At 40.5% G+C, this 25,410-nt stretch overlaps 1 long non-coding RNA gene across 1 annotated transcript in view; it reads left to right on the top strand.

The window, feature by feature from the left end:
• Positions 1–1,908: 1,908 nt before the first annotated feature.
• The window catches only part of LOC126484146 (uncharacterized), a 446,230-nt gene continuing 422,728 nt past the window's right edge, over positions 1,909–25,410 (top strand). The window contains exon 1 of the long non-coding RNA XR_007587815.1: positions 1,909–2,284. This is a non-coding gene — a long non-coding RNA (uncharacterized LOC126484146). The remainder of the gene's footprint in view (positions 2,285–25,410) is intronic.

The following is a 25,410-nucleotide window of genomic DNA, read 5'->3' as shown; positions in this document are numbered from 1 at the left end:
ACTGTCTTCTTTAAGTAGACTGTCAGGTTAAATTCGAAAACAGTTGCATTCCTTCCGTAAGCCCTCCAACCCATTTTAATTCGACGAAAAATTTCAGGTTTCAAATCCCCTTTTGTGTCAATTAATTGTCCCAGATAAACGTATTCCGTAACATTGTTTAGGATATTGCTGTTCAGTGCTACTTGTCCTGCAGCTACCCACTTATTATGCATAACCTTAGTTTTGGAGTGGTTTATTTTAAGTCCAACTTCCTGAAAACGATCTGTTAAGTCTTTTATAGAGGACTGCGTTTCTATCTTACTGTTAGTTAGGACCACTATATCGTCAGAAAATCTCAGGTTGGTCAGCCTTTTACCATTTATCCTTATTCCTCTGCTGTTTCAAATAATTTTGGACATAGCCATCTCGAGAACTGATATAAATAACTTCGGGGATATAGGATCGCCCTGCTTTACTCCTTTTCCAATGGGAAATTCGCACTTGTTTTTTCCTACGTTGATAGATCCTACAGACGTGTCATAAATGTTGAACAATATGTTTATCTATTTTTTTCCACTCCTTGCTCGGCCAGTGCTTGTATGACTGCAGTGTCCCTGTGCTGCTAGTACATGGGCCTTTACAAGCACGACACAACATGTGGTTCATACACGGTGGAGCTCCTGCACATTTCAGTCGAAGTGTTCGTACGCTTCTCAACAACAGATTCGGTGACCGTGGATTGGTAGAGGCGGACCAATTCATGGCCTCCACGCTCTCCTGACCTCAACCCTCTTGACTTTCATTTATGGGGGCATTTGAAAGCTCTTGTCTACGCAACCCCGGTACCAAATGTAGAGACTCTTCGTGCTCGTATTGTGGACGGCTGTGGTACAATACGCCATTCTCCAGGGCTGCATCAGCGCACCAGGGATTCCATGCGACGGAGGGTGGATGCATGTATCCTCGCTAACGGAGGACATTTTGAACATTTCCTGTAACGAAGTGTTGGAAGTCCGCTGGTACGTTCTGTTGCTGTGTGTTTCCATTCCATGATTAATGTGATTTGAAGAGAAGTTGGTTCAAATGGCTCTGAGCACTATGGGACTCAACTTCTGAGGTTATTAGTCCCCTAGAACTTAGAACTAGTTAAACCTAACTAACCTAAGGACATCACACACATCCATGCCCGAGGCAGGATTCGAACCTGCGACCGTAGCGGTCTCGCGGTTCCAGACTGCAGCGCCTAGAACCGCACGGCCACTTCGGCCGGCTGAAGAGAATTAATAAAATGAGCTCTAACATGGAAAGTAAGCGTTTCCAGACACATGTCCACATAACATATTTTCTTTCTTTGTGTGTCAGGAATGTTTCCTGAAAGTTTGGCCGTACCTTTTTGTAACACCCTGTATATATATATAAACTAATAAATATAGTCTGTTGAAAAAATATTGATGTAGGTAATTTTTATAAACATTTTCGAGTCGCTCATTCCCCAGAAAACGTCATTTTACTCCTCAGGGTGGTAATTACTGCTACGCTACGTGTTACTGCTGTATAGAATGTTTATAAGAGGTGAGAGGATGGAGCCTTGTGGTACACCTGCGGTACGAAGCAAGTAGGTAACAGCTTGTCAAACAGCCAAGTGATGACAGCTAGTCACTAACGATGTGTTTTGTTTATTACTAATGGGTTATTGGTCTCTCAATGCTGGTACAAATTCTCTTAGTTGAAATAATAGGAAACATCCTCTTAGCAATAAAACTGACAGCAAACGAAGTGTCCAAAGTTAAACGTAGCGCGCCGCCACGTGCCCCGTCTGCCAACTAATCGATGCGCGCAAACCGGTTAGTTGGCTGTCCTGCTCACAGAGCGCGCCAGTAACGGAGGTCCATCCCAGGCGGGGCGAGGCCGTCAGACAAGCGTAGCCGGCGTGCGCAGGCCAGTGGCGGTAGGTTGGCTGCAGGAAGGACAGTTGCCGGTTGCAGATCGGCACGGCTGTTCCCCTACTCACTGCAGGAATCCAAGTGCACGGCGCGACTCGCGAAATAAAGACGACTCGTGTAACAGGGCGGGGAAGCGAGATCTCTCGAGGCGAGGCGGAAGAAACGAGCGCAGACGCGACGGAGAGCAACAAGTGTCGAGTGACAGACAGCAGGAAGTGACGTAGCGGGCGGGGGAGGGTGCGTGCGAGTCCGCGCGCGCATCTGCGTCTGTGTGCGTGCTTGCGTGCGTCTGTGTGATTCAGTCGGGATGCGACTGTCAATAGAGTGAGCTGCCTCCCTGCGCCTCCAATTGAGAAAGAGTGGTAAGTCCACCCCGCGCCCTACTCTAACGTTCGCACGCTCTTCCCTGCCACCACACGCTTCTCTAACGCATGGCATTTTGCACACGTCCTGTGTAGAATCCCTCTTTTCACGGAAGTTCTTGCTTTATAGATACTATTTTTTGTTACAAGTTAGTAACACGAGGAAAATCGGACTACAAGGTGTTTACAGCGGTTGCATTACGAAAGCTAGTCTGTGGTCGGAGCAACTGCTGGTGACTAATAGGCGGGGAAAACCCTCAGCGGTGTCTACCGCTGTGTTTCCTCTAACTGCTCATCCCTCCTTGTGTAAACTGGGATGTGTGACATTAATGTGCCTATGTTGTCACAGATCAAACCACGATTGCTAGATAGAAATACCACTACCAACTCTCTGGTTAGACAGGTTTTGCTGGCGGCGAAATTTAACTGACAGAATTCCGCTTTTTCTAAGCCGACGTTTGCAGCAGCATACGACTAAATTCTACTGGACTTCGCCGTTAAAATAGACGTATTTTACAAGGAAAACCTATGAAGTCAAGTTTTGTTACTACTGAAAAGGCTTTAGCTATGTGTGACACCTGTTAACAACTAGCGCCAAATTCCCCATGCTGATTTATTGCTGACTTTTTGACGAGGTACACCAGTCTACGAGTTCGGTCCGTGTTCCTTGTGACATCAAAATACATGGCTCAGTTTAATACATGTATTTGCAGCGGAGTGAAACGTGAATACCCTGACGAAAGGTGACTTCCAGAGCTAAACAGCCCCCAAGTCGATAACAGCAAAGCGTGTGTTCTTTCTTTCTCTTTCTCATCTTCCAAGGAATTTTAAGCAACATGACTCGATCCCTTTCCCAACACTTTCTACCTCTTCCAGTACTTCTTTCTACCCACTGACTTGTGGCCGGTATTCTGATATTTTCCATCCTATTTATATGACACTTAAAAAGTTAATCCCTTTATAAGTACATTGTTTCGTATCTTATCCGGTGTCTGAGTCGTATAAGTCTAAAAAATTTCATCTATGCTGCCTGTATATGGCTTTTGTCGTTTTTGGCCACTACCATTTTTTGTTTCCATGCATCAATTCTGCTACTTCCATAACTTCGTAAAATTTGAGTCGTGTTTCTATTCTTGTTTTTTCCTGTCAGAATGCGTCTAATTGTTCCCCTTTCTGTCATAGTTGTAACTGGCACCCAGTCGTAATAACTAAAATAGCTGGCGTATCATCGGCAGTTGTTTCTGATCTACCAGGGTATTTTTTTGTCAATGCCATTCATAATTTTACCCATGGCAGATCTGATTCGGTTTATGAACAGCGAAAGGCAGCCTGTCTGCTGTGTAATATACAACTAAAAGGTTACTAACAAAAAGAATCAACCATGATATCCTAATGTCAGTCTCTGCTCCCTTGGGTTTAAACATCTTCTTTCCAACTTCATATGACCTCGTCTAGATACGTGTTAAAAAGCTTAGGACAGAGCCTGCGTTCCTGTGGGATGACTTGATTCGTAACTGCTCACCACTTCGTTTTCAGAAGTCAATTACTCCTGCACTACTTCCATAGGAGTTTCCTCTTCAGTCAAGTTAAAGCCTTTTTTGAAATCTAGAAATACCATACGAGTAGCTATACTGAATTTTATGCACTTTCCAATTAGTTTAATAGAAAAACATTACTAATTCATGAATGTCTTCTCCTAAAAGCTTGATACACTTCACTAAGTTTTATTTCCCTCAAAACCTTCGTACTGTTGTTTAACATTCTTAGGTATAATTTTTACTCAGTGTTTAGTACACTTATGCTTCTTTAAATGACTGTTGTTTCAATTTTTTTTTAATGGGTCGACTCTGGCTACTTTTCGTATTTGTGGGATTCTTCCTTGACACCGACAAATATTAAACAAACTGTTTCATTTGTGATTCAGCATACTTTACCAATTTTGCGCTAATGTTTTCATACCCACTTGCTTCCTGTTCATAGACTTCCTGAAGGTGTTTCATCTCTGACATTGCCAAAGAGTATGCTCCCTCAAGTTCAATAATGAACTGTTCCATCTCTTGGCATCTACATCGTTATTACACCATGCGTTTCTGTTATTTTCCAAGTTTTTTCTTCAATAAAATTTATTAGTATATGCTCGTCACACCTTTATTATGTCCTTTCATAATTTTATGTCCAACCACATCAATCTCCATATTATTAATGAGTATGTTTCAGTCCTCTCCCAGTGCAGTACTAATGACTGTTTTTACTATTCTTTGCTTTTCTTGATATCGAAATTTAGATTCTTCTATTTGCTATTTTAAATGAACTAAATAAACCATGTCCTAACACGATGTTCTCATTCCATATTCTTAAACCTGTCTTTTTTTTGGCTTTATTGCTCCCAGAACTTTTGAAGCTGCTTTAAATACAAATTGTTTAACGTTATTCCACTGCATTTAAGTCTGTCTCTCCCTTAGTTTTTTCATCGAGATGTTGTGTACACCTGCTCTTATACAACAGGTGTGTTCTCTCCTTTAGTAACAAACGCAGTCTGTACCTTTTTTTAAAATATCTTCTGGTTCACGGTTACTTGGTAAAACAGCTAGATGTTTGGAGTGCGTGTTTTAGCACCAGCGAGTCAGTGCCATATCTTCAGTCTCACTACATAATGATCAATTTGTCTATTAACTTCCTCTTAAAAGATGAGTACTCTTCACTGTGGGGCTACGGCGGTTTCCCATCAGTACTATACAGTCGGTAACAGATCTTGATCCTTGAACTGTCTACATGTATTATTAATGTCCTCCTTCCCAAAAAAGGTACTAGTCTTTTTCAGTTTGTTAAAGGAGCAGAATATTGTACGAGCCATAGCTTATTCGGACGTGGTCTGATGCATAGCATGCCGACTTACGAACAATATTGAGATAAAAATAAAAAAAATATGTAAAACTTTAGAGACTTTCGTCAGCAGGCTCCTGCATAAATATGAATACTACATTACAGCGAAAGTTTCAGAACGTGCGTTGATGCTTTTTAATTTATGTGTCAATGTCCAATGTTTGTAAGTAACATTTTTCATTTCTGTTAGAAGCAGACTTAAAATGGAAGCTATAGAAAAATGCGCAACATTCTTTGCAGTGGTTAAAGAAGTGAGCTCAAACCGTATTTGAGTCTGTTTTTTTTTTCGCTAAAAATTGGCAGTTCCTTCAGATTGATTGCTGCTGTAAGGTAAGTGATCCACAGGGGAGTGTGTGTACGGAGATGTCAGAAGAAGAATTCCTAAGGCGCAGCCTAAGCTTCATTAGCGAACACATAGTCATCCTGATTACCCTTTCCTGGTTTACGAATATTCGTTGGAAATGTATGGAGTTACCCTAGAATACAGTCCGATTGGGAAGTACAAGATGTTCAACTAACCACTACCTCTCAGCTAGTTAAGGCAATCCGAAATAGTTTGTTCTACATTCATTTTCTTGTGTTCCTTCTGAATATTCTGTAGTGCACGTAACTATAAGAAACTGTATGAGAGTATCACAATAGCATGTTTGGGAGTACGCGTGTTGGTTCGTCCGTTGTTCTGTAAAGGACTGTGTGCAATTATTACTGCAAACAGGGGAACGAAAGGAAGACGTGGACACCGCTAAAATCTGACGATGAAAGCAGGTAAACAGGTTCTGTTAAACACCTACACGTTTTGCCACAGGCAAAGTGTTGCGCTAAATTATGGCAGGGAACAAAGGTCACTGGTTCAAGTACAGCGGAAGAAATTTTAATGTAATATTTCAGCCACGTAGTAGGAAAACTTGCAGATGGGTTTACTTCGGGGCAGCGTGAAATCAGGCATCCAGTGACCACAATGGTTCGTTGTTTCGAAACAGTCATGCTACAGCAAAATAAGAAAGTTCTCGCAACTAAAAACATTTACATGCTGACTCTGCTGCACCTTCTAAAGTTCTGTTCCGCGTAATCCAGATAAACAGATACACAGTAATACTTCACGGTCGATTACCATCTGAATATATTTTTCGTGCTCTCGTTCTGATAAACATCTTATTTTCATATTTTGTAAAGAACATGACAGGGAGAACTGTTTATTGTGCGGTACACGAGGGCTATTGGGAAAGTAAGGTCCGATCGTCACGAAACGGAAAGCACAGTGAAAATAAAAAATGATTTACAGAATGAGATTTTCACTCTGCAGCGGAGTGTGCGCTGATATGAAACTTCCTGGCAGATTAAAACTGTGTGCCCGATCGAGACTCGAACTCGGGACCTTTGCCTTTCACGGGCAAGTGCTCTACCATCTGAGCTGCCCAAGCACGACTCACGCCCCGTCCTCACAGGTAGGAGACGAGAAAGGCAAAGGTCCCGAGTTCGAGTCTCGGTCCGGCACACAGTGTTAATCTGCCAGGAAGTTTCAAAAATGATTTATTTGCAACAGTTAGCTACACTTTCCAGCTACTTCTCTACTCAGACGCCGCTCCGACCGAGACATTTTTTCGTAGCTTTGTACCAACTTTCGAATACCCTCGTCATAGCAGGCTTTCCGTCAACTGTCTACGCAGTTTTGCAACTTGTTGTCTGCGCCAAAACGTTGTCCTCATGGCCAGCGGTTCATGTGAGTAGATGTGAAAATCAGAGGGAGCCAAGTTCTGGCTGTGTGGTGGACGATCAAACACTTCCCATCGAAAACGCTGCAGGGGCGTCCTCATTGGCCGTGGAATATGCGGGCGAGAATTGAAGAAGGAAATGCATGACAATTACGTTGTGTGAGCTTCATTAAATCAGGCGAAATCCCTTTCAGGCACTCACACTTGGCTGGAGACTATTTTCTAAGCATCTTTACATGCTCACTGTGCACTCAGAACTGAAAAGAGCGACGTGACGCGATCGTCTGGCGTACTAGAGACGCTGTGCAAAACACCGATGCAATGCTTCATCGCATTTTCACTGTGGTTCCCATTCTTCAGTCGATTGGACCTTACTTTCCTGGTAGCCTTCGTATTTAGTCACGGTCACCATGGATTAGGGGAACCGTTTTGAGCAGTAATCTGCGTCCCAGGTGGAATGCCAGCTACTGCTTCAATTTGGAATAAAAATCATTAGAAATGCGGTCGAAGACTTTCGGTACAAGGGACCACCTTTGCTCTGCCAACGGCCTTGCCAAAGAGAGTGGAGAGGAGGACAGATTTCCAGGCCGCTTTCTTGCCCTCGGGGTATGAAACTGTCATCAAAAGGCGGATAGGTCAGCAATTATCTAAGGCAATGGAAAGCGCTTGATTAAGTTCATATAATGTGTATCTACAGGGCAAGAGGCCTTTAACTGAAAATGTCTGATGATCTCCCCATTGGCGGAACACTCTGTATTAGTCCCCCAATCAGATCTCTGGGAGAGGAATGCCAATTCTATGAGTTGGGGTGTGGAATGGCAGAATTTTGAATGCCGTACGGAAGCTAGAAAATTTGCAAAGGAAAATGCAAAGGCTCAATTTACATACAATGGGGTAACTGAAGTGAAATGAATAGAAGATAAGGATATCTGGTGATATGAATAAAGGGTTAATATCATCAGAAACAGAAAATGGTATAATGAGAGTAGAATTCGTCATCATTAAGAAGGTAGGGTAGACAGTGACTTACTGTCTGCCGACGTGACAAGTAGAAGATGAGGAGATGGAGAACGTATATGAGAATACTGAAATAATAAGTTCCGTATGTAAAGAGAGATGAATATCTAATAATCATGAGCGACTGGAACACCATAGTAGGGGAAGGAATGGAAGAAAGAGTTAGGGGAAAATATGGGCTCAATAGTACGAGTGAGAGAAAAGAATAATTGAGTTTTGCAGTAGATTTCGGGTAGTAACAGCGAAAAGATTGTTCAGTTTCCGCAGCAGGTGGAGATATAATTGGAAATGATTTCATAAATAAGGGAAGATTCCTACTGGATTACATCATGGGGAGACAGAGTACAAAATCATGTATTGATCTGTATGACGTACCCAGGAGCCAATGTAGACTCAGATTACGGTGTATTAATGATGAAGAATAGAACCGTTCGGTAGAATCAATGTGGGAAGAAGAGGGATACTGAAGTGCTGTGGAATGATGATGCGCATTTGAAATTCTCTAATGTTTTAGATACTGTGATAATAAATACCAAAATAGGCAATTCAGTTGAAGAGAAATGGACTTCTGTAAAAAGGACAATCACGTAAGTTGGACAGACAAAAAGAAATACATCGAAGGTAACTCCGTAGAAACCACTGGTAATAGAAGGAATTCTTCAATTGATTGGTGAAATAAGCACGTACAAAAATGTTAATAAAAGGACAGGACTACAGCAGTGAAGTTACTTAGGAACGAAATAAATAGGAAGTGCAGGAAAGCCAAGGCGAAATGGACACAGGAAGATTGCGAAGAACTAGAAAAAGAAATGATTATGGGAAGCATATAAAAAACTAAAAACCTTTGGTGAAATTAAAAGCAAAGGCATGAACGTTAAGAGCCCAATAGGAATTCCACATTACACGCAAAGGAGAGATATTAGGAAGAGTACCTACAAAGAAAACTGAGTACCTTAACATATGGTACGAATACGTGCAGAGGACAGACAACACACAACGTCTCAAATTAGCAGTGGCACATAAGTCGCCAAGGCATAAGAGGAGATTGGCAAACAATTCGCGAAGACGAAAAACACATGAAGTGAGAAAGTAATAATGCAATGAACAACAATAATAATTATGTGCTTGTGTAATACATTAATTACAAATTATTACAATTTTTAGCGAGCAGTAAACATATCACGTTCGAGAACTTGTGGCTAGAACTAACCATTAATGGCTTCTAATGAATTTGCGTGCCTATAGCGTATCATCTCAGTTGTGCGACCGTCTAGTGATTTCCTATCAGAAAGGTGACAGTGCACACCAATTGACGGAAGATCATCAAGAAAAACTGAAGTGATATCCTGTGTTCCGCCAAGAAAGTGTTATAGGCCCTTAGCTCTTCCTAATCTACATAAACGATTTAGATTGTCTGCAGTTGATGCTGTCGTCTACAGTCTAGTAGATTCATCAGAAGATGAAAACAAACTGCAAAATGATTTAGACGAGATGTCTGTATGGTGCGAAAAATTGGCCACTGAATAATAGAAAGCATGAGGTCATCCTGTTGCATGATAAATCACCCAAATCTAAAAGCTGTCAATCCAGCTAAATAATTAGGGCGTAAAATTACAAACAATTTAAACTGGAACGATCATATAGATAATGTGGCGGAGGAGAAGAACAAAAGACTGCGTTTTATTGTCAGAATACGTAGAAAATGTAAGAGCTCTACTAAAAATGTTGCCAACACTACACTTGTCTGTCGTCTGCTGAAGTAGTACTGCGTGATATGTGAGCCTTACCGGTTAGGACTGATGGAGGACATCGAAAAAGTCGAATGTAGGGCAGCTCGTTTTGTTTTACAACTAAACAAGGGAGAGGGTGTCATGGATGTGATACCCGTTTTGGGGTGGTAGTCATTAAATCAAAGGTGTTTTTCGTTGCGGCGAGATCCTTTCAAGAAATTTCAATCAGTAACTTTCTCCTCCGAGTGCGTAAATATTTGTTGATGCCCGCCTACGTAGCGAGAAATAATCACAGTAATAATGTAACAGAAATCAGAGCGCGCACGGAAAGATTTAAGCGTTCGTGATGCCCGCGCATGTGGGAGAGTGGAACAGTAGAGAAATAGACTGAAGGTGGTTCGATGGTCCCTCTGCCAATCTCTAAACTGTGAATTGCAGACTAGTCATTTAAATACAGATGTAGAACACCTTCTGCTAAATCTGTAATATATGACATGCACAGTAGTGATCTTACCGCTTCCCTACATCATAATCGACGTTACTTTTCTGATTTTATCCGTTAGATGACTCTATAACCAAGATAACGCGCTGCATCTGTGTAGGCAGGAAAAACGGCGTGATTGTGGAGGTGATATTTAAAGAGCATACTATAGCGTCGTATAAACAACTTTAATCTATATTTGCTAATGAGATTGCGTAAGAGAGGCTCTTTGGGAGAAATATCGAAGTACAGGGATTGGACAAAAATATGGAAACACTGCCCAAACATGTGCTTGGAAATAAATGCAGATGCTAGTCAAGTCTGCAGGTTGCGCTGTTGTATCTGATCGCGATACGTCGTAAGTGTCAGTCGTCGCCAGAACAGTCTTGTGTGTAGTTCCGGCCGCATTACGCCGGAGCTAAGTAAATTTGAAACGTGATTGTCGTATGATGGATACTTCCGTAACCAAGGGAGGAGAAGCATTTGATGTTTCAAGAATCACCGCACGAAGATTTATACCGCATACAGCGAAAGCGGACAGCGTCATCCGCTAAGTCACAACGTGGACGAAAGTGTGTATTGAGCGATCGTGACAGAAGGTCATTGAAGAGGAGTGTGACGAAAACTAAGAAGACGACGGCAACAGAAGTCCCCACAGAAATGAATGTCGCACTCGCGGTCCCTGTCGGAACCAAAACGACTCTAAGGGAGCTCCATAGGCAGGAAATACCAGGGCAAGCTGGATATGCAGAACCGCACTTCGGTGATGCAATTGCCCATAAGAGAAAAACGGGGTGCCGAAGCGTAAAATCTGGACTACAGAGCAATAAAAGAAACTCATTTGATTGGATGAGTCTTGTTTCACGCTATTCTACATCTACATCCATACTCCGCAAGCCACCTGACGGTGTGTGGCGGAGTTTACTTTGAGTACCTCTATCGGTTCTCCCTTCTATTCCAGTCTCGTATTGTTCGTGGAAAGAAAGATTGTCGGTATGCCTCTGTGTGGGGTTTAATCTCTCTGATTTTATCCTCATGGTCTCTTCGCGAGATATACGTAGGAGGGAGCGATATACTGCTTGACTCCTCAGTGAAGGTATGTTCTCGAAACTTCAACAAAAGCCCGTACCGAGCTACTGAGCGTCTCTCCTGCAGAGTCTTCCACTGGAGTTTATCTATCATTTCCAACTTCTGTCCCAGTTTACGTCCCAATAGTGGGCAGCTGTGTCACGATCTTGCTTGAGCCCCATAGTTACTCTGCAAGGACGCATTACCGCCAAGCATTATGTGACCAGTTTGGCTGATCAGATCAATCCCATGTTATAATGTTCTTCAATGGTGATACTGTGTTCCAGAAAGACAGGGCCACTATTCACACACCTCGCATCGGCCACGACTGGTTCTGCCAGCTCGAGGATGAAGTGTTGCCGGCCTGGGTGGCCAAGTGGTTCTAGGCGCTACAGTCTGGAACCGCACGACCACAACGGTCGTAGGTTGGAATCCTGCCTCGGGCATGGATGTGTGTGATGTCCTTAAGATAGTTAGGTTTAAGTAGTTCTAAGTTCTGGGGGACTGATGACCTCAGAAGTTTAGTCCCATAGTGCTCAGAGCCACTTTGATGAAGTGTTGCTTATCTCCAGGCCATCACATCAGAAGACCTCAATGTTTCTGAGCTTTTGTCGTCTACTTTGGAGAGGAGGATCGGTGATCCCTTGCATGGGGGCTTAATTATATATTATGAATGCAAATTCTTTTTAAATTTTTAGTAGCTGTATCTCCGATTACGAAGTCTCGTAAACGGTTGGCCCTGACTAGTTTTAGTACGCAATCTGACTGCATAGAATAACAACAAAGAATGGAATGAAATTTTCCGTTAACACAATTAATTAATTAAGTCCCCAGCAGCTATAAAACCAACGCAACAACAAAGCACAAGAGTAACTGTTCTGTGTGTGGAAGTGTGATTCAACGTACACATCTGGCACGGTTCTTCTTCAATAAGACAAGAAATTTTAAATGTCATTTATACTGAAGTAATTAAAGAAAAATAGAAATACTATAATTGCGCAAGAAAACCAGAATTACACTCTAATACAAGAACACAAGCCAGATGCTTTGTTGACTGAACCTGTAATGACGCATTATTTAAGACATGGAAATAATGAAAAAAAAGGGAATATTTTACCTTCATATATATTGACGAAAAGCACTCTGATCATTACAATATCTCCATTAGAACAACATCTGCTGTCTAGCCCATCAAACAACTGCATAAAACATGGAATAAGCACTCCCTACTACAACATATCAACACCGACTCACTACTACCACATCTCAACAAGCACTCTCCACCACGACTTCTCGACAAGAACTCTTCACTACGACATCTCAGCAAGCACTGACTACTACGAGTTCTCGGCAAGCACTGCCAGTGGAGGCGGCTGAATAATACTCTTTGGCGCAATCTCTGGCGCTGTGGCTCAGTGTAGCCACCTTTCACCCTATCCAGCTCTATCATCATTACCTGAACTTCTCAATATTTTTCAGGAAGAATGGTATAAGATTCCCTTGAAAACCATAAAGGATCTATACTTATCCTTTCCGACACGACTGGGAGTTGAATTCCAACGGTTTTCCTACAACTTTTTAGGCATGTCGTGTTTTTGGTGTTTCCATATTTTTGTCCAATCCTTGGGCCTTAAGGGGAAGAGCGCAGGTAAGTGCAATATTATGAGCAATTTTTAGTACACAAAGGTTTATTGAAATAAAAACATTCGTCCACAAAACATAGCTTTGTAATAAAAAACATCTTCCACAAAGTGCTATCGTGTCACGCAAAACGACTTATGTGGCAGTCTCAACTTTGGTAGGAACCTCCTTTTTCGATATTCTTTTAGTAACAGAAAATCGGTACATACCTCTACCTCTGTAATGTATCTGAAATTAAATCTGATTTTTCAGTGCAGTACAGCAAAGCGCGCTGTGTCCAGTCTTTAAAGAGCCCGTGAAGCTTGTGTACGCTGTTGACTGTCAGCGTGACACGGAGGGTCATTTCGAGGTTACACCGTAAGTGAACTGTCACTTTTCGGCAAGGAGGGTTGTCAGCATCGGAAATTCCACGCCGAACTGGCGTACACAACACTTAGGTGATTCGAACGTTGAGCTGCTTACATTACATACAAAACGTGGAAGATCTGCGTAGTAGTGGTTGCCGCGATCGTCTTCAGCTGACGACAGCTAACTACAAATTATGAGACTTTTGTAACTGGAGGAGAATCTACAGAATTGAGCGATGCTTTTTTGAGGCCACTGGGAAGGTGACGTCGTCCCAGACAGTACGCAGACGTCTCCACAGAGTCAATTTGGGCTCTACACATCCATTACGATAAATTGTGCTAATACCCAGAGATGTGGTGCGCAAAGGAGGTGTACAAGGGAAATACCTTGAATGGAACGTGGATCAAGGCGTCGGTTTCTCTCCACTGGAGAGTGCAGGATTGGCCTGAGGCTCGATGGTCGTCATAGAAGAGTGCGCAAACAGCTCCCTACCTAAGCGCGTCCCAAGTATGCAACCCAGTGGGTTCAGCAGGAAGGGGTCAGTCACGGTTCGGGCCAGTATCATTTATGTATGCCTCTCATCCTGCTGAGTTTTTCAAGGGCTGCGTAGTTTCAGGACAGGACCCTCCAACCTACCACCCAGTCCTGGAGTCAACATTTTGCGATGGGTTCATCTTTAACCTCTAAGTGACAAAATGGCCTATCCAACAGACCAATGAAGTACATGTTTGTGTGCGCTCTTTGGGAATAGTAATCAATGAAACTGCTCAATTATTATATATTTCTAAGTCCACCTTGAGTTATGGGGTGTAAAATTTCATACCAATGAACCAAGAGCACAAAATCTGTGGTGAAAATGTTTGAAGAAAGTCTGCACGAAATTATCAATTTCGACTTTAACATACGCCCTCAGGAGGAAGACGTTCCCCAAAGGACTGGGACTCACAACTAACTTTGGACCACGCAAATAAATCCACAATCAGATTCTTCAAGCACAAGATAACAGTCTACCCCACTTACTGCATCGTACAGATATGTTTCACCCACTGTTCCACTTGTTACTCAAACTACTATCAGTTACAGTAAAAGCAGTAGCTACATTATCTGCATCAGAGTCTTCTCCAATTTCTGAATCTTCTGTGTGTTTCCTATGTAACCTCTTTCCAGCAGTTCATTTCACGATCAGTCCAAACTTCAGCCCAAATGGAATTATGCCACCTCCATGCAGTCGTTCTTATACATCCAAAAGAAATATTCACGAACGTCAGTGTGATCCCTCCAACCACAAAACCAACTAAAAATGGGTAACTAATATGGCTACCACATTCATGTAGGTTCATAAACTGTTTCTGTCATGCTGCATATTTTCAGTAACCATCCTATAAGTGCAATGTATAAAAGGCACACACAATGGACAACCAACCAATAAACGAATAAAATCACAATGAGCATTTCAGTGAATCATACCTATTTTTGCGACATTAATAATAATAATAATAATAATAATAATAATAATAATAATAAAGTGTGAATGTTATTTGTTACTACGTAGCTTTTTGACTAGCTGCAGTCGTCCAGGAACAGACTCAATTTCTTCAATATCTAAAATTAGATGATGCGGATCACGTCTGGAAATGCTGAAAACACTAATGTCGTTTTAATGCTGCTGATTTGCTACCAGCTCTTTGTTTCGGCACCAGAAATATTTGCCAGCATTTTTAAATACAACTCCATATAAACTGACCTTTGATCTCACAGTTTTATGGCAACCAATTAAAAATTTCGAAGCAATGTATACGACCTTTTCTCTTCAAGACCAAAAAATTCCAACTAACTACCTGCAGTAACGGCGCGAATGACAACTCCGAAGAGCCCACAAGTTACAGATACGTATTTGACTATTTTCAGTAAAATAAATATTCTTTGTGTTGTTAACGAAATCGATGAAATTCTGATTTCATGTAAATGTTCGTTGCATTAAAAATATTTTTAGCTTGTACAATATTATTCTGTTTACTTTTATTTGAACTGATCGCGATAAATATGAGGGTGATACCTTTTTCGGAATTCATCTATTTTTGTGTAAATCAGGCATATATTTTCATAATTTGAAAAATGGGTAGTGAAATAACAAACCAGGCCAAAGAAATGAACAAAAACTGAAGAACGCGAGAATTCGACCATAAGAAGTATCGAACGATTTAGAATAATGAGATAGCCTTGGTTTGTTATAACTGTCAGCGGAAATGATTTATATTATCTCAGTGGGTAACATTTTCGAGTTAGTTTGTGAAACTATTCATCTGCAGTGTTCCTTTTTTATTAGAAGCAGCATTGCACAGCTTATAACCAGTAAAATTTGATTTATCTAGGAACTGAACCGAATGCAATCTATTTGTTCACATGTACAGCGCAGAAGAAAGTGAGCTATAAATATACTTAAACGCGCTGTAAATATCCTTACATACGTATTGGTTTTGTGCTTTTTAATGTAGGAAATGTTACTGTGAATTAAATTTGCCGTCGTTAATGTCAGAAGAGTAATTACACAAGCGACAAATGCTAGCGGAACACGAAACCAGCTCTGAAGACGAGTGACTCAAAGACCATTGATAAATAATCGTACGATTACTCACCTGTTCGCTGATATCTCAAGCCCACTAACATCGAAATATACAAATGGTATTCATACTTATCGGAGAAACTGTTGTGAAATGGAAATGATCATATGGCATTGTTGGCCGGCCGCCGTATTGCAAGTCCTTTTTTTTTTACAAATTTTTATTTACAAATCAACAATACATTTGTACAGATGAAAATATCTTTAAGTTTCTTGTGTACATTTTCCGTATAGTTCGAGAGTCTTTTTCTTTTGTTTTCACTGTGGTTACTTTCTGATACACGAATTTGGCATTCAAATAATTATTTTGTTACATTTTGTTCGCTTGCAAATTGATTTATAAAGGTACTCTGATAGTATTTTAGTTCTAATCCTTTAGGTGTCTATGGCGTAGGGACACAGAATTTTCCTTTCAGTTTTTGTTCTGTTTTGACATTTTGTGTTCATTAAAACTGTCATTTCAAATTGCTATCATTAGGGAGACAACTGATCTGATGCAATAAGGTGGCATCTCTTAAGAGTTGTTTGTAGTTTTAGCTTACTGACTATGACATACATCTAAGGAACAATGAACAACGACAAATATGTATAAATATATAAATGCATATAAAACACACAACACCCAGTCTCCCCTGCCGGGAGTGGTAGGCGGTAACGCTACCGCTACGCTACGGAGGCGTATTAGCACCAATAACATCGATTGTTTGTAATAACTAAAGTAATAAGAAATATTTTAGACATATGCTCTATACATTAACCAGTGTCACAAGGTTAAAGCCGATAATTGTCTATGAAACAGTGGCCATTCTGTGGAAACCTTTCACCAGGAACCGACAATAACGGTGCTGTTGTCTGCGGTATCTGTTTAAATTAACCTGACTGAGCGTATTTGGACTCAGTTTTGAAACAAGCAGTGCTGCGTTGCAGGAATCTTCCCCCCACACTTGCACGATTTAAGGAGAGGCGCATTCTCAGCCAACTTATGGAATACAGTCTGATGAACATCCAGTTATGTTACAACACATGGGGTGGAGTGACATGGTGCTAAGCATTGCCCTGTGGTGGCGTTTGGTTTCACAGATTTCTTTATTTTTGCTACTGATTTACTTATTTTTCTAGTTCGCACGGATTAGACCATTATTTTCTCCCCTATAATGTAAGTCCATACACGTTAACAAATGTGCATGCAGTACAATAATACTTGTGTAGTTTCTTGTTGTTCTGATCTTCAGAAGAAGACTAGTTTGATGCAGCTCTCCAGGACATACCATTCTCTGCACGCCTGTTCATCTCCGAATAACCACTACAACCTGTATGCATTTCAACCTACTTACGGTGTTCTTCCCTCGTCTCCTTCAGGAATTACAACCCCCTCCCTTCCTCATTTCATTGCCAAACCGAAGATTCCTTGATGTCTCAGAATGTGACCTATCAATCAGTCCCTTCATTTACTCAAGCTGAGCCATAAACTTCAGTCTTCCCCGATCACTTGGGTAGTTAATTATGTGTTCCAGATATAATTTGAACGATTCTTCTTATCGAAATGATGTGGAACGAGTGGGTTTACGGCATATGTATACTTGATTAGTATTAACATTAATGAACACATTCTTTCTAATACTGGTCATGTAACTACACACAAAAACAGGATTTTTTCAGGCTGTTAGATCTGAACAAAAATTCGTTCACGGAATAGAAGCAGATGTCCAGGAGAAACGATTTTATGTTAGATTTAAAACATGCTCTGCTAATGTCAGAGCCGGCGCGGTGGCCGTGCGGTTCTAGGCGCTGCAGTCCGGAACCGCGGGACTGCTACGGTCGCAGGTTCGAATCCTGCCTCGGGCATGGATGTGTGTGATGTCCTTAGGTTAGTTAGGTTTAAGTAGTTCTAAGTTCTAGGGGACTGATGACCTAAGACGTTAAGACCCATAGCGCCCAGTGCCATTTGAACCATTTGACGCTAATGTCAGACATTTTATATCATTGGGCAAATGATCAAAAACTTTTGATGCTGCTTATTGAACTTTTTTCTGAGCCACTGAGAGCTTCAGTAACGGGTAATAAAAGTCATTTTCCTCTAGAGCTGTAGGTGTTGACATTACTAAAACTAAAACGAATTATTTACGACGAATGTTACTAGCGAATATACGAATTGATATGGTTCAGCTAAAATGGCAAAATCCTTGAAGAGATATACACGTGACGAGTATGGATAATCACCGTATATTATCCTTACTGCTTGCTTTTGTGCAATCAGTATCTTTTAAGTGAGGAGCTACCCCAGAAAATTATTCCATAAGACATTATTGTGGAAAATACAAAATACGTCAGGAGGTTCATTCATTCATTCGTTTGCTTCCAAAACTAATAATTACACGAAGAGCAAAAGTAGCTGAACTTAATTGTTTGAAAAACTCGGTGATATGCTTTTTCCAGTTCAAGTTTTCATCAATACATGTACCCAAAAATCTGGAGCATTCTACCAGATTTACTGACTGCTATTCGTATGCTACATCAACTGTTGGTATAACTACTTGTTGGAGAGAACCGAATACAGTGCGTTTTCTCAAAATTTAGGAAGAGTCCATTTTCAGAAAACACCTAAAAATTCTTTGAAAAACACCATTAACGATCTCTTCTGTGGCTTCCTCTCTAATTGGACTTATTATAACACTAGTACTTCTGCAAAAAGTACCAAATTTGCTTGCTGAATCTTAAGTGGGAGGTCATTCAAATACATAAAGAATAAGACTGGTCCAAAAATTGAGTTCTGTGAGAGTTCTTTTGTTATTTCTCCCCTATCACTTATTAAGTATTCTACCCTTCCAACATCGTTTGAATTGTTCAGCACAATTTTTTGCATTGTATTTGTTATGTGTGATTTAAACCAGTTGTGTTGAAGCCACCAGTTCCGTAAAATATGAGTTTTTCTAAGAGTGTAACATGGGCTAAACAATCAATCGCCTTGGAAAGATCACAGAAAATACCAACTGGCGATGTTTTATTACATAAGACTTGTCATATTTGATGAATGAATGTACAAACAGCATTTTCAGCCGAGCTACCATTCCGGAATCCAAACTGTGATATACTACGTAAATTGCTTCTACTTAAATGCGAGACTACTCTTGAATACATTACTTTTTCGAATATTTTGAAAAAAGATCTCAGTAAGGAAATTTGATGATTATTTAAGTCTTTCTTGTCACCTTTTTCATGAAGAGGTTTAACAATTGCGTATTGTAATCGGTCTGGAAAAATTCACTAGGCCAGTGATGCATTACGTATATCACTAAGGACATTACTTATAAGTTAGAAGAACTTTTTAGGATTCTTTTAAAATTCCATCAACACCATATGAACTTCTGCTTTTTAGAATTTTTATGGTTCTATTAATTTCTGTGCTGGGCGTTGGTGGTACTTGTAGTTGCTCATTAGTCATTCATCCCATCTAATCTTCAGTTTTCTACTGTATACCACATTTCGAAAGTTTCTTTTCTCTTCCTGTCTAAACTGCTTATTGTCCACGTTTCTCATTTTGCACATGATAACACTCCAGACAAATACGTTCAGAAAAGGCTTCCTAACACATAAATTTAGATTTGGGCTTCCTGATACTTTCGCTTATATTTGATGTTAATAAACTCAATTCTTTTCAGAAATAGTTTCCTAGCTACAGGGGATGTGCACTTTATACTACTTCGGCAGTCATTTATTTTGCTGCCCAAATAGCAAAACTCATCTATTTGTATCTCATTTCCTAATCTAATTCTGTCAGCACCCTTTGACTTATTTCGACAAAATTCTATCGCCCTTCTATTACTTTTGTTGATGTTCATCTTATGACCTCTTTTCAAGACACTATTCGTTCCATTCAACTCATCAACTACTCTTCCTAATCGTTTGTTGTCTCTGGCAGAATTAAAATGTCACTGGCATACCTCAACTTCTTATTTTTTCTCCCTGAACTCTGATATGCTTTCCAAATTTCTCCTTGGTTTCCTTCACTGTGTGCTTAATGTACAGATTTAATAACGTCGGGGATAGGTCGCAAACCTTTTTCACTTTTTTCTCAACTACTGCTTCTCTTTTATGTCTGTCGAGTCTTGCAACAGCAGTTTGACTTCTATACAAGATATATATAAACATACGTTTCCTGTTTTTTTATCCTGGGTGGCTTTACATTTCCAAAGGAAGTATTCCAATCAACATTGTCAAAAGCTTGATCTAAATGTACAAATGGTGTGAATGAAGGTGTGCGTTTCTTCATCCTATCTTCTGAGATAAGTCGTAGGTTCAGCATTGTCTCACGTTTTTGTGTATCTCTCGTAACCTAAACTGATCTTCTCTGAGGTCAGCTTCTACCACTTTCAGCTTTTCGTTCTTTGCTAAGTACTGGTTGTCATACGAGTTCTTGATATTAATACAGCTGATTCTTTTCTCCAAAGGTCTCTTTAATTTTCCTATATACAGCATCTATCTTTCCTCCAGTCATGATTGCCTCTACGGCATCGCTTTTGTCCCCTGTTCATTACTGCGTAGCCATTTTGAGCTTTCTGTCAGTTTGATTTTTAGATGTCTGTATTCCTTTTTACCTGCTTCGTCTGCTGCGTTTATATATTTTCTCCTTTTGTCAGTGAACGTCAATATCTGCTGCGTTATCCAGGAATTTCTATTAGACTTCGTTTTTCTACCTATTTTATCCTCTGATGCCTTCACTATTTCATCTCTCAAAGCTGCCATTTCGTCTTCTACAGTTTTCTTTTCCTGCGTTTCACTCAAACTTTGCCTAATGCTCCTTTAGAAAGTCTCGACAACTTCCGGTTCTTTCAATTTATACCCGTCTCATCTTCTAAATTTCCTATATTTCTGTAAATTATTGAGTTTCAATCTTTTTTCATGATAACCAATAAATTATAATTGGAGTCCACATCCGCCACTGAAAATGATTTACAGTCTAAAGTCTGATTCCACGTATACAACATTCTTTAACGATTCTTAAATCGTCGGCGATGATTAAATTATGATCTGTGCAAAATTCTAGCAGGCAGATTCCTCTTTCATTCCTTTTATCCGAGTACATATCCCCCTACTATTTTTCCTTCTCTTCCTCTTCCTGTTACCGAGCTCCACTTACACATCAAAACTAAGTTTTTCTCTCCCTTTACTATCTGAATAATTTCTTTTATCTCACTATAAATTCTTTCAATCACTTCTTCATCTGCGGAGCTAGTTGACATATAAATTTATAGTATTGTGGTGGGTGTTGGCTATTTGTCAACTTGGCTACGGTAATGCATTCGCTAGACTGTTAACTGTAGCTTACCCACATTCTTATTTTCTTGTTCATTATTAGACGTACTCCAGCATTTCCTCTAATTTTGTATTTACAACCGTATACCCATATGACCGTAAGTCCTGATCTTCCTGACACTGAACTATACTAATCCCCATTATCTTTAACTTCACCCTGTCCATTTCAATGTTTAAATTTTCTAACCCAAATAAGTTATCTAACATTCCACGCTTTGATCGATAGAATGCCAATTTTGCTTTTCCTGACGACGATATCCTCCGGAGTGGTCTTTGCCCAACGGTCTGAACGGGGGACTGTTTTGTACCTGAGGATGCCATCATCAGAGCTGCATACCCTTGGGAAAAATAACGGCTGTAGTTTTCACTTGCTTTCAGCTGCTCGCAGTACAGCACAGGAAGGTCTTGTTGGCTGATGTTACAGAGCCACATCGGTCAGTCAACTAGACTGTTGCCCCTGCAATTACTGAAAAAGGTATTGCCCTTTTCAAGAACCATAGGTTAGCTTGACCTCTCCACAGATACCACACTGTTGTGGTTACACCTGCGGTACGCCTACACGTATCGTCGAAGCACACAAGCCGCTGTACCTTGGTGAGGCCCTTAGTTCATGCGGAGTTATTAACGTTATTTGTATCTAAATACGTAATCTGTAAACTGATGTTGTAAAAGTAGCATGTACTATCTTACAATTGATCCATTACCATAAGAGAAGAATTAAGTAGCAAGTAGTCAACGAGTCTTTTTGTGTAATGTGAATATCAGTATGACTCTGCCTAGAATTTTATAATCTTCTTCAAAATATGGTGATAAGTAAGTCCAATGTATAGTAAATACGTTTTCTTAGCGGTTAATACTGCTCAGAGTTATTGACTATATTATCACCTATGTCATCTCATGGCTGGCGCCTCATGTGATGGTGAACACTGTATATTGGTAGAAGAGTTTTTTTGCTCTGTTGCCTGTTTTATACAATCTATTAACACGCTGTGGGATTGTGCTGGTCGTTTTTGATGTGTAAATATTACCCACTACCATATTTTAGCTGGAAATTCCGTAGTTGTGCTGATGTAAACAGATACTACTATGGAAAGCGACTCGGCATCATATTTTAGTGTTACTGAGTAGAGTTGATGACGTAGTGAATGGTAAGATTACCGATAGCATTGATAGCATTAGCAGGGAAAGAAACATAAATGAGCGCTTGACAGAAACTGAGAGCCGACTACTTCTTTGTTTATTGTTTGTTTGTTTTGCACATAATCAGAACCACGTAGTGTTCAGTTTTAATCCACTGTTTATTTTATATACTTACAAAATACAAATTGAATTATATAAGTAATAAAAATTAGTTGATCACGCAACTTCTGCGCTTCTATGTAACCAAAGCAATTAAATTTGATGCAAGGGCAGTTTACATGCACAAACATAAAAAAATATATATAATTACTGTTGTTATTTTGTAATCAATGGACATTCTCCATCGTGATCGTAGGAAAGAGTTTCCTGTTTTTATTAATATGCGTGAAAGTTGCTTACGAATAAGAGAAAAATGTTTTATGTAACCTCGACGAAGTTCTGAAGCAATGTTCGATAGGTTTTTGTTTTGTGTTCTTTTTAATTTTACTCTTTTTTGATGAATTTCCGTTTTCTAGTACTACATGATAGAATCTATTGTTTTTTCCCTACAAGGTAACTCTCTTTCACATAGCAGATTAATTTTCGAATAAAATGTGAATTAAACGCTGACAGTTTCAGTTTTGCTATAAATACGGTTTATTTATAAGCAACAGACAGGAGGACAACTAGGTAGAACAAAGATTCTCCGTACGTTACGCTGCCCTGTGCATGTCCTCACACAGTTTCTAGACTGTTCGACGCTGCCGCTTTTTAAGACAGTGTAGTGAGACACTACTAGCATACAAAAAAAAAAAAAAAAAAAAGGGTCAAAATGAGGTAACGCCCGATAGGTATGCAACACACCTAACATACAGGTAACGTGCTTACGATCTTAACTGACTAAAGGTACTAGGAAAATTACACTTACTTGTGATAGTCTATGGTAGCATACAGTAGTTTTATAACTATTATTGATGTACACTGACCGTCGAACATTTTTCCTTAAGCCAATGATTCATACACTTATTTTGGTGTTAAAAAATGGTTAGTGTTTCCAAGCTACGAAAGAATAAACTGTGGAGAATGAAAACCATTATGATTGTTTTGGTAACGAGGCACTGCGGCCTTTATGAAACTGTGATAGAAGGTAAATCTACAAAGGATGCGATAGCAATGGATTTTCGAGAACACTAATGATCCCATATTGCAGCCCCACCGCTGTCGCTGTGAACAACAGAGAGCGGGACAGAATGGCAAACTGAAAATGTCGTCGTTGATTAGCGGCAGACATTAATTGCAAGTACATCCTGAAGTGCCCGCAAAACCTGATTCAAGAGTAGGTGTTTTTCAAGGTCATATACAATAATTGCTCGAATGAAGTTTAAACTGGACATGTGGGCAATAATCAATTTGTTTTTGTGAGCTCACTGAAGAAAATGAACACAGCCTCCTGAAACAGCTATACAGTTTCAGTTTTAGGAGCCCCTTGCCGGTCACCACTCCTTATAGCAACATAACATTTCTCATCGAGGTGTTCATTTGACGCCGGACGGAACAGAACCATGAAGTACAGTACTTCCGAGGAGAACAGTTTTACGGAATAGCCTACACAATGCAAAAGATGCTGTAACGACTCCCTGTAGACGACCACACAAGCCACTTGAATACAGCTTGTGTTAAACTAAACTACTCGTAGTATTTCAACGAGTGTTTCAATTGTACGTGACTGACGTGTTTGAACAGACTTACGTAAAGTGTGGAAAAACATATATCTTAAAAAACTGTAATTGCTAATTTCAGTGTTCACCTAGGAGAGTGAATTTGTGACTGTAGATAGCTGCATGGTTCAAAAACCAAACGTCTAATAAACAGCATTTAGAAAATGAACTGTGTGGGACGTGAGTGCTGCTACTGAACAATAAAATGTCTTAAACATTGCATCAAATTATTCGTTGGAGCTGATTCACCATTACAGATATTTCGGTGTAGTTTCCAATGAAATTATGAGTGCAGAAGTGTCTATACACACTTTCTTGACGCATTCTTCAGATCTACCTAAGTTTATTTACTGGTATAATCGAGCCCCCACCACTAGATACCGAAATCCGCAACTCCTGTGGATATACCTTAGACTAGCTATCCACTCTGGCTTCACACAGGTGGCACCTCGGCCAGACACCTTGTACACACAAACGTTCCTCGTGAATCAGTCTACTAGCGAAAACTGTATCTAAATTCTGACAATAGTTAACTTTCGTATGTACTGGAAAAGTCGGTGGGGAACTGTAATACATTATACACTACACAACAAAATTATTCTCTCGAAACCCTGTGATTCTCTCCCTCGCCGACGCATAGGTTTGAAATTTGGCTCAATGGTGACTACAACCTTGCTCTGTAATGATGCAAAAGCGTGGTGTCCTGCAGCGTCACCCTTGGGGTCGGCGACACACGCAAAAAACGACAAAGTCCAGAAGTTTATTTGAGATGTGAAGTGGGTTAATGATGTCACATTGACACCAAATTTTACCACAATTCTGTCAGACGCCACCATGGACGTGTCAGATGATGGGAAGGTCGTCACGCTCCCTCTTACTCGCATTTCATCCCTACTTCTACCGCATCTGCGATGGAGGTGAGAACCGCGACACCCAGCGTTGAAATCACGTGGCTTTTCTTATGGGCGGCCGAGGGAAACATTTCAGACACATTGCCTCTCAGAACCGACACGAAGAGACATCGGATCGGGGGGGGGGGGGGGTGTATATGTCCCCAATGAACCCACCCCTTCACCTCTTCCCTAGGTGCTTTGATTTACACATGTCTCGCGGTCGAAAACGACAGTTCGCAGGTGATGTTCAGAAGGAGGATTTTCTTGCCAACGTTGGACATTGCTGTCAACCCATGGGTCTTTCAGGCGTACTGTAAGAACGTAGTGGGTCTGCAGTCCCACTGAATGTGATTTGACCCCTTTGGAGTGTATCGCGAACGCAATTTTTGCTCCAGTATACGGGGTGGAAACACTAGGGGCCATTTAAAACCATTCGACGAAATTTGAATCTGCAGCACCCTCGGCGCCGCACACGACCCTTCCTTGGCCACGTTCCAAACGTACCTGTCGAAACTTCGGTACACATTGGGTCTCACGTCTGCTTTAACGACTGAAGGCAGGCAAACCCCATCCGAGGGGTGTC

The sequence above is a fragment of the Schistocerca serialis genome, chromosome 6 (genome assembly GCF_023864345.2).
Source record: "Schistocerca serialis cubense isolate TAMUIC-IGC-003099 chromosome 6, iqSchSeri2.2, whole genome shotgun sequence".
In the NCBI taxonomy this organism is placed as follows: Eukaryota; Metazoa; Arthropoda; class Insecta; order Orthoptera; family Acrididae; genus Schistocerca; species Schistocerca serialis.
This window is presented reverse-complemented; position numbering and strand designations above follow the sequence as displayed.